This window comes from Parasteatoda tepidariorum, chromosome 4 (assembly GCF_043381705.1).
Source record: "Parasteatoda tepidariorum isolate YZ-2023 chromosome 4, CAS_Ptep_4.0, whole genome shotgun sequence".
In the NCBI taxonomy this organism is placed as follows: Eukaryota; Metazoa; Arthropoda; class Arachnida; order Araneae; family Theridiidae; genus Parasteatoda; species Parasteatoda tepidariorum.
Window position 1 is genome coordinate 66,186,599 of NC_092207.1, and position 9,771 is coordinate 66,196,369.

The 9,771-nt window shown below is 29.8% G+C and overlaps 1 protein-coding gene across 6 annotated transcripts in view; it reads right to left on the bottom strand.

Moving 5' to 3' along the window:
• Positions 1 to 9,771, bottom strand: part of LOC107438242 (growth arrest-specific protein 2) — a 187,550-nt gene that overhangs the window by 75,056 nt on the left and 102,723 nt on the right. For 2 of the 6 annotated variants that reach the window (XM_016050469.3, XM_016050471.3), the window contains exon 1: positions 3,882 to 4,147. The exons of 3 other annotated variants lie outside the window; for them this stretch is intronic. The gene's annotated coding sequence lies outside the window, so the exon portion shown is untranslated. Of the gene's footprint in view, positions 1 to 3,881; positions 4,148 to 9,771 lie in introns of those variants that run through there. One more of the 6 variants, XM_071179982.1, reaches the window with a different exon arrangement.

Genomic DNA, 9,771 nt, shown 5'->3' on the forward strand with positions numbered 1-9,771 from the left:
TGTTATCTTAGAAAAATATCCCCTAATTGAAACTGCAATAGGTTTAAAACGAAAACAAAGAAATAAAATAAATTTGTTATCAAGTTGGTGAATGATATTTCAATAGCTAATTTCTTTCTATAGTTGGGGCAGGAGCAACAAATTCTACGATAGCAGCTCGGCTTTCTGAAGATTGTTGTGTATCAGTACTACTTCTTGAAGCCGGTCCAAAAGCCCTTCCAATTACAGAAAGACCAGCGCTTCAATTTTTCTCTCAAAACAGCCAGAATGATTTGGGTTACAAAACTGTTCCACAAAAGAGGGGAGCCCTACGTCTACTTAATCACGTAAGTGAATTTATTTAAAATAACTGAATTAATAAGTTGGTTAGCTGGCAGTATCTCAGCTCAGTATCCTCATGTGAGGACATGTAACAGTTTTTATATATATCTCTCTCTTTTAGAAAAGATGGGAAAATTGGCTGCACAATTAATATTACTGTTTATCTGAACTAAAACGTTTGTATAACGTGGTACATTAGTAATATATGAAGCTTCGATGAGGTTCGATGGTATTTATATTTTAAATACGAGTACATTGTTTCAATGGAAATTCATTTGGGGGGATACGGAAAATATTCGTTACTCATCGCTATTTCGGATTTTACTAAAAATTTGACTGTATCAACCTTTCAAACTACCCAAATGCTTCATATGGTGATTGATGTTAAGATAGAGAGAGCACAAGAGAAGAGAATTGGAATATCATTCGTTAAATTCAAATAAATAATTGGAAATTAAGTTTCCGCAAAATGACGCTATCTATAGTGCTTTTAGAAATGCCGATTTAAGAAATGGAATGTACAATTTGCTTTCAAACCTTTAATCTAAGAGTCAATAAACGTTTTATTTAACAATTTATAAAAGATTACGAGGGTAAGGCCGGTATGTAGAGATTAAAGATAAGTATTTCGGAAGCATTTGTTGACCGAAGGCTTTAATGCTATCTGATTCAATTGATTTGTATTGACATATGAAGGCACCCTTTTTAATTTTTAAATATCGATAATAACGAATGTAGAAAGAAAGAAAAATGCAATTTTTTTTGTTTGATACTCGAATTCTATTCAAACAGATAAAGATGAACAATGATATAAATAATTTCTTTTATCTATCTATAAAAAAAACGCGGCATAAAAATTCAAACATATAAGATTATCTTCCAAGTCCAGCAGCAGTGCGGTCTACCTCAATATAAAGAAGTGATTTTTTTTATCTATACAACCTATCATTCTGTATGTTGACCTATAGCATGATTTAAATTTGAAAGTTTTCTAGTATGATGTTTGGATTTTGGTTTCCCACACTGTAAAAAATTTGGGGGTTTAGGGTCCACCTGTTTTTAATATTCAGGTAAATTAAATAAATTAAGTACAGAACTATACTTAACTTGGAAAATAATTATATAAAATTGACAAAACACGAGTATCCGGGTTCTTAACCCCCCCCCCAAAGAAAACCACTCAAAAATACCCAATAAAACCCGGGTTCAAATGGGTATTTTTTTTTAGTATCTTTTATAAACATAATCAAATTCTTCCAATATATCAATTCTTATTTTTTATTTGACTTATATAAATACATAATTATACATAACCCTTCATTCAAAACTTGATGCATTTAGATAAATATGTATGTAACTTTGAATTAATATTATAATTTTTCTTGCTTCAACATTAAGAAAAATCATTTTTTTAAAACAAAAATTTGAGCTAACCTAATGTTATTTGGTTTTAACTGAACAGGTGTAAAGTACAGGCTGGAATAACTTTGTCTTTCTTATAATCTCCTTAATGCTCCTTAAGTTTTCATATACGAATAAAATAGGCATATACAAGTGTTATAACAAAATATTAAAAATAGTACTTTTTAATTATTTTCAAAAGAATATTTTTGCTTTATAAAATAAACAAATGAATGGCTTAGACTAAGTTGTTTGTAGTTATATTTTAATGTTACAATAAGTGATTTAAATGTAAAAATTCTTTAAAATTCAAATTATGATAAAATACTGAATAACAGGAAATTAAGGTACAATATTGGAATAACTTTGTCTTTCTTATAATCTCCTTAACGCTCCTTAAGTTTTCATATACGAATAAAATTGGCATATACAAGTGTTATAACAAAATATTAAAAATAGTACTTTTTAATTATTTTCAAAAGAATATTTTTGCTTTATAAAATAAACAAATGAATGGCTTAGACTAAGTTGTTTGTAGTTATACTTTAATGTTACAAAGAATGATTTAAATATAAAAATTCCTTAAAATTCAAATTATGATAAAATACTGAATAACTGGAAATTAAGGTTAACTTATTTTGCATTATAGACTTTATTTAATAAAAGATTGATTATTATGATTAATTATTTAATTCATATTATTATTTCATTAATAAATTATTTCATTCATATTTTAACAGAAAAAAATAAATAAATTAACAAAATGAATAAGTAAATAAATAAACTATGACTTAAGTATTTAAAAACGAATAAATAAAACGGAAAACAGCATATTTCTCTGACCCCCAAATTATGCTTTTATTTCTGGTCAAAGAAAGAATTAATTTATGAACCTTTTATTAATACCGATAAAAAAGGGTACTATATAAAAATTAAAGCTATTTTTTTATTTCAATTAATTATTTAGTTATTTTTCCATGAAAAATTTTTTAAACTAAAATTGTTCTCTTTTGAATTAAATATTAAAATTTAAACATAAAAAGTGCTAAAGCGAATATGATATTATAAAAAATGTGCTTGTTTTTTAAGCGAAATCTTTTTGCAATGAAGCCGTTAAATTGATCAAAAAGTGAATGAAAATATGTGTTGTTGTTAAACATCAAACAAAAAATCAATAAATAAAACTGTAACAATGGAAAAGTAAATAAAAACTACATGCACTGTAACAAAAAAAATAAAAAAAATCTTTCCCAACATCAAGAATGTTGATAACTAAACACCAAAATTTTTACTGTGTACAGAATATCTAGAACAAAATGAAAAGTTACGTAATTTACGGGAAAAGTTGAGACCAAAATAGTTCAGAATTCGTACCTAAGGAAGTAGCTTATTCGATGTATTTAAATTTAGAAGTTAATTTTAAAAAAAAGAGCAACCATAATCAATACAATATTTATGTGTATTGTTTCATTTGGTAATCTCTGTCCTTCATCTAGTGTTGAGTTTATAAAGCAAATCGTTTAAATTTCTTTAAATTAAGAAAACAGTTACTGCCCCTGATTCAAGAAATTTTCGAGGCCTGCGATTCTCCGTATTTGATGCGAATCAATAGTGACATTCTGTGTGTCATTAATTTTTTGAGTTATTTTGTTTTAAGTTTTAAAATTGAAGATATTATTACAAGTAGTATAATTTTGAAGTAAAGTAAATTTGGCAAATAGTCACTGCTATAGATTTAACGAATAATTTAAATGCTAATGGAAAAGTTTAATTTGTAATGTAAGAAACATAACATAAAACTAATAAAAATATTTCAATAAGTTAAATTAAAATTATTTTCAGTATGATTTTACTATAAAAGCATAATTATTATTCACTTTTACACGACATTCAGTTCCTACTAAGAGGATATTTACCAATAAAAATACATGGGGGCTACTAAAAAAATGATTGTGTTCTAATAAAATGATAAGTATCACCAGTTTATGCAATGCAATGTTGATGACGCAATAATACAAGGCAAACATAACAGCATTTTTTTAAACACTATTAGTAACACATTGCAAGAATAATAAAACTATTTTATCAAGATTATTAAGATTAATTAAGGGGAAAAAAATTTAATTCAAAAAAAACTTTCAGACAGAAATATTACTTACATTTTTCTTCAACAATCTACGTTAAAAGTAATGAAGGAATTTTAGCACGTGGCTTAACGAAAATTTCCACACAACACAACTGATCAAACAAATGATGTAAGGCCAAGGACTTTTATTTTATAGATCAGATTCTTTTTATAATGGATGAAAAATTTAAGCGAAAAGTTTAATGCAGTAAAATTACAAATTTATACTATAAACACAGTAGGAAAATAACCACATTTACACAGAAAGTTCGACAAAATTCTTCGTTTACAAAATAACAGGGGTGAGAAGAAAAGAGGGGGCGGAAATGTAGGGGTAAGGTACCGGTTTCGAGGGATTAGTTACAGGTAACGGGGGAAATAACGAACGTTTGTCAAGGTTTTGGATCGTCATGTATATAATTAAGTTACTATATTTAAGATTACTTCTATTTGTTTATATGTAATGCACATAAAATCACTTTCTCCATGCGTCTTCTCAATATAATATTTTATACCAAACAAAGTAGAAATTAGGGCCAATAATCGAACCAGAATACTTACTCTCGTATTTGAACATGAAAAGTTATACCAACTAAATTCTATTTATTAAATTATTAAGATTTTTATTTAAAAAAAGTTTTACTTTTTTCCATTTTTAGAAATAAATTTGGTCTTACTCTTTTTGGGTTCAATTTAGTGCCTAAGAATGCGATGCGATTCCCTTTAAGAAAGTTTTCGAACTACTTTCGGACAGTTTTCGAAGCAAAAAATATTACCTTCATTGCAGTAATACTTATGAGTGAATATTATGAAGTTGTTAAGAAAGTTATTTGTTGTTTAAGAGTCAATTCAATAATATTAATTTCAGTAGTCGATCAATTCAATCGCTCCGTACGATGGAGAGATCTGTTGGTCATGCATGACTCTTTTGTACCACTGTACCATTTATAACCAAAAATTAACCACATCACGAGCCATGAGTTAATTAAAACATTTAATTAGTAATTTTTAATTATTTATTTTACTTATTTTATTACTCTTTCTTTTAGTTACAAGCTTAACTTCATAGTTTTTAATTCAAACCCATTTAATAATAAAGACAATTCCAGACATTGTCGCAAACATGTGTAATAAAAAAATATTATGTGAAAACTTCTATATCATCCAAGATAATAATATAATAAATTTTCATGCAAAGCTGAATAGTTTAGAAAACTTTACGAAAAGCTGAATTGTAAAACGAACTAAATGCAAAGCTATATAGAATACCCTTAATGCTAAACACAATAGTTACTGGAAATACAAACACAAATTTATAACAATATTGTTTGAGCAAAAAGTTATAAATTAAATATGTTATCTTTCAAGGTTTGATATTGTTGTTTGACCGGACAGATGAACGTGGGAGACATGATTTATTATGAAAATGGAGCCGCAAATTGAGTGTTGGAAATAACAATAGAGGTGTCTTTCAAAAACTTGCATTCGAAATTATTAACTTGTTTTTAAACTTGATATGCAGAATAATGACAATAAACACTTTGTTTCATTGACTGCAGAATAACAATGACTCTATATTTCTACATAATGATGTTTTCTTTCTCATCCTTGGTAAACAACAATTATAATAAATAAAATTAGGTTTATCATGTGTTTTACACTATGCGAGTAACACCTAAACTTTAAGGATATTACGATCTGTAATATGTTCCGCTACTATAGAATTGAGTACTTGCACTTCAAGAAGATCACAGATACCCACACGTGTGACCTATGACGTCAGAACCAGCTGATCGTTTATAAGCAAAATGGCAAGTTAAAGTTGAGCTAAGTTTCTCCTCATAAGTTAGAATGGTAATTAACGTGAAGTTAATTAACTACAGCTCCGAATCACACATCGAATTTATTGAAATATAATTCTTTCTCGTCTAAATTTTTTACTTAACTTCGATTTATTATTTGTTTACGTATTTTATTGTAACAGTGATATGTTTTTGTTTTGTGTACCTGGCAACTTCGATGCATAATTAGTTTGTATGTTTTTCATGACTTCGTGCGTGTCTTTGTATTAAGTAATATAGTGAAATAATTGAAATCTTTATGTCAGAATAATTGATGCGTCAGGATACTTGATACTTGACTGGGTTGGTTTACTCGAAATAGAATGAAAAGAACAATTGCTAATGTAAACAAATACCATGTTTCAACAACCAATTAGGATCAAGACTACGTCATTGACTTAGGATCAAGACTACGTCAAGATATACTACGTCATTTCCTGACATACCATTGTCGGCAATAATCTCTTTACATACAGGGTGGCACATAAAAAAAACGGAAAAAATTTAACAATCCAATAAAACAAAGAGTGATGGAAGTGACACATTTTATTCATAGTACTTGAAACCTTAAAATTTACCACATAAGAATCATTAATGGAATTACTAATTTTTTCCTATGTACCACCACAAATTCCATTATTTCTTTATCCTTTGGCAAATACTAAAAATATTATTCATTTCTTTAGGTTGTCTTAAGCAATAATTTAAGTAATGTTTAATAGTTAGTCATACGCTAAGTATTTAATTAAAATGATTTTGTATTTTTATTGAAATAAAAAGTTAGTTACTCGGTAATTATTTAGATTAATTGGTTGCATAAATCATAAACGGTGCTACGTGATGGACCTTGCCCTTTTCGAGAAATAGTATGTATATATTATATGGTACTCAAGTTATGGCTCGAGGGGTGCGTGAGGAAGTAGTACAGCATGTAATGTCATGAGTTATCTTTCTAATCTCATGACAGAGATGGGAATAATTTTAATACATCTACTGGCATACTATGATGGCATGTCTTGAATTCATCTTTACGTTGCTTTATGTAATTTAATGGCTGCTGGGCAGATTACTACTTATTAAAGATAGAGATATAATTATTAAAGATAACATTATTAAAGATTAGATTATTAAAGATTAGATTACTAAAAGTAAGATTATTAAAGTTCAGATTAATAAAGAACTTTGAAAATATCTCAGACATCTCTTGATAGAAGTTAAAATTGAAATCAAAGTACCTCGTGGACAAAGACAGTAAAAAACCTCGGTTGATTTACTGTTTAAAACTAATTAAGGCAATAAGATTGGAGGAAGAGAATATTTAAATGCAGTTGTGCTGTGCATTTGCCCTGGTTATTATATAAGTTTATACGTTGTACAAGACAAATTTGAAAGGTGATCAAGGTTGTCGCCAAAGGTTGTTAGTATTGTTTATAATCTTGTTAAAAACAAACAAATGCAGATTTTATAATTATTTTTTAATAATCATAGCTGAACAGCCGATGCTGTTTTGGGTTTACGACTACTAATGTTCAACTCCGCAGCCTTGTAATTTTGAATCCAATCCAGAAGACAAGGGAACTACTGGATCAAGTATTGGGAGAAATTTGCCCTCCTGGAGGACTTTTTGATGGAACTAGACCGCATTTGCGTTGCATACAGAGGAAGACCACGAGAACCTCCCACTGTTAGCCTGACTGCAAGAGGACTCTAGCCCATGATCTGTCTGCCAAATGATGATATTTCATGTCAGCAGATCCAAGTCGATTGCAGGCATGGACAAGAGGTGCATGCGAAAACTGTTACAATTGATTTTTCCCCGTTTATATGTGGATCTTTAGAAAAGGAGTCGTCAGCGCGGGAATCTACTGTGGCAATTTGTATAAAAAGTATGTTGGGCACTGGCTGCATGAACAAGATTTGGATTTTAAGAGTGGGCAACTGGAAACATATCGGTATTAGTTATTGTTCAATATTCTATTAAAAGTTGAGAACTATAGTATTATAAGAAGGTTAGTTTAAATGCACTGCAAACGGTGTTAATTGTCCTCTAATAGTGAATTTTCACCTCGTTTATGGTCGCTTTCTAGGTTGTACAATATCACGAAGATATCTTTTCAAAATTTTGTAAATCTAGCAATTGAATTATTTGTGCTGTGGAATTTTATTTTAAATTTTTATTGGTTTTCTCTTCGATATCGAAAATTTTTGCTTGTTGTCTTATTTATGTTACTTGCTTTCGTTTAGTAATGAGTAGACATCAGTCCATACTTCTTGATGTAATTCTGTATTTCTCAATGGATTTATTACAAAGAGTATACTAAGTCTTTGAAAATACTGTATTAGGAATAATCCTTTCAAGACTATTTTCGAACTTTTATAAAAGAACGCTTTTCTTATAACAGCATATTTATTTTTCATTGATCAGTTATTAGATCCTATAGAAGATGATATCTGGGTCACATGTATCTATGAAAAGGACGATGGTGACCCAGTTGTTAAGAGGCTAACTTTTGGAAAGCTTACTGGCAAATGGAAAAGGGGAAGACCAAATACCAGTTGTATTGATTGTGCGGGAAAAGATCTAAGGCTGTCTTTTGTAGGCTCCGTCGTAATATGGAATGATGCTTTTTGCGAATATGCTATTTTTATAACTACTGTGAGTCTGCAACTGTTACTCATGACTGTTAAGTCAAGTTTAACCTATCTGAAGCCAGCGCTGTCAACGCTTATTTTGAAAATGGTGCGAAACGTCAATATGGAGAAAAGCCACAGTTTTGTGAAAATTAAAGGCGTTTGTGGTCTAATTTTTTAATATTCAAAAACTTACTCCAATGTATACATAAAAATTTGCAAAATACAGAGAATAAGGCAGTGAGTTTGATAATTTTTACCTACGTGGAAAAATGTCGCCAAATTAGAAAATTTTAAAAAAAATTTAAGAGCTTTTAAAATATTTAAGTTATTTGTTTGTTTTAAAGACCAGATAATTCTTCACGTCAAGATTATGTATATAGTTTAAAATCATCGCATTGCTTCAAGTGTAAGGCACTTAAACTATGGCTCTTTTTTTATTTTCCTTAGTGACAGAGCTTCAAAAATCAGCGTTAAAATCATGAGCATCAATAGATGGAGAAACCTAGAGTTTGATAGCGCCAAATGTAAACGACTTAGTGGGACGATACTAAGGTACCGTGCTGATTTAGGAAGGATAATACAAATAAGCGTTTTTAAATTTTGGACTTATTTCTCGCACTAGGCTCTAGAACATTGATGTCCCATTAGTCTTTTTGAGAGGAACATACGTTGTCCCACTAGCGTCTGTCTGTAACAGATAATAATAAAATGACAAACTTTCTAAATCATGCAGTTTTACAGGTGCTGCTAACTATTCAAATAGGAGGAGAAAAGTTCAAAAGACTGTAATGTGCAAACATAGCATTAAAGAGGGATCTATTTTGCCCAACAGTCCATTTGGAAAGTCTGACGGGACATATATGTCCAGTCCAGGGGCGTACGCAAGGGGGGGTTTAGGGGTTTAAACCCTCCCCCTTGAGCTCAGACAAAGTGAATTTACAAAATAATACAGACAGAAATAAAAATTTTAGTAGAAATTATGCGGGTTATTATTTTTTAAGACTATATATTTTTATTTGCTTTATGCCTACTTTTTTTTTCTCACGGTATTTCTCAGAATACTGATAAAACATTTACTATAATAGGGTTGTATTTTTGAAACCAAATTCACGTGATACTGTTACGGGCGAGCCCCGATCACTGGTTCCTTTCTGACCTGCCAGTCGCGATAGTTTTCGAGACTGGCTGGCATTCGCGAGGTCTGGAATCCTAGACGTTCTGTCGTCTTTGAGACAATTCGAGAATTTTGTAGATGCGGTTAAAAAAAATTTTATATGAAAGGGGGTTACATTTATTTTCGATTTTAGTCAGACTAAGAGTTATCTCTGCCGCTTGTCCTTCGGAGCTTGTTTCTAAATCTGTTTTGTTTTGGAGACTCTGTGCTCGTTGAAGTTATTCATTCCAGCTCGAAACTTTGAGATCGTAGCTTAGTGGATATTTCTGTGCCAA